Below are 894 nucleotides of genomic sequence, written 5' to 3'. Positions count from 1 at the left end.
TTTAAAAAAAAAAAAAGTAATTATCTACTACAACCTGTTCCTACCCTACAATAATTTTTTCCAATATATTCCTACCCTGCTCTACCAATTTCCAATTTTAAGTTAACCTAAATTATTTATTTCCTATTTAGTTTTTACATTATTTCTACTATAAAATACAATTCGATAATTACTTTTCCGAAGACAAGCTTTTGTCTTTATGACGATTCCCATAAAATAGTTTTATAAATGTATCAATAATATGTTTATGATTAAGATTTAAAAATATTATATACCTGTCCATTGTGATCTGCCATTGCTGTTTCTTGGCAACAGGAGAATACTTAAGAGTAGTTTTTTCAACGATACTCTCGTCTATGCCACCGAACAATACCTCTCCAGACAGATTTCTGCAAGAGTTTTTTATTGTTCTCTTTGAAAATAAAATAAAAATCAGTACAATAAAAAAAAATAAATAAAATTTAATAATATAACATGAAAATAGCCCATTCAGAAGTAATGTATTCAATTCAAAATAGTCGTCATCTGAAGTATTTTTTTTAGTTTCTGTGAAACTGACATCACAGGCAGCGGCCTACAAACCTTGGTAAATTAGCATAAGTCTGAAATTGGTCGAAATTTTCAAAGACTGTAGAACATTTTTTAATTCTGACTTATATTACTTTTACCGTACTCCCTAAATAGTTCATATAGTTTACTCTAAAAAATAAATCTTTGAGAGTATGAGCGTACAGGTACAGGCGGGTGCAGCTGCCACCCAGAAGTAAAAAAAAATTATTAATTTAATAAAAAATACAATAAATTCTTTTTCTATCAAATAATAGTAATAACTAGGGATAGGATTTTTATGTTTTCACATATTTTTACCTGACCATGATATCTTCGATTCCTTAC

The 894-nt window shown here is 28.1% G+C and overlaps 1 protein-coding gene across 1 annotated transcript in view; it reads right to left on the bottom strand.

The window, feature by feature from the left end:
* The window catches only part of LOC106677349 (lysosomal aspartic protease), a gene marked incomplete in the record, with an annotated part of 23,420 nt that overhangs the window by 10,943 nt on the left and 11,583 nt on the right, over positions 1–894 (bottom strand).

Source organism: Halyomorpha halys, unplaced genomic scaffold, assembly GCF_000696795.3.
Source record: "Halyomorpha halys isolate HHAL.00 unplaced genomic scaffold, Hhal_1.1 Scaffold94.1, whole genome shotgun sequence".
In the NCBI taxonomy this organism is placed as follows: Eukaryota; Metazoa; Arthropoda; class Insecta; order Hemiptera; family Pentatomidae; genus Halyomorpha; species Halyomorpha halys.
The sequence above is the reverse complement of the archived record's forward strand: the minus strand, read 5'-3'. Positions and strand labels throughout refer to the sequence as shown.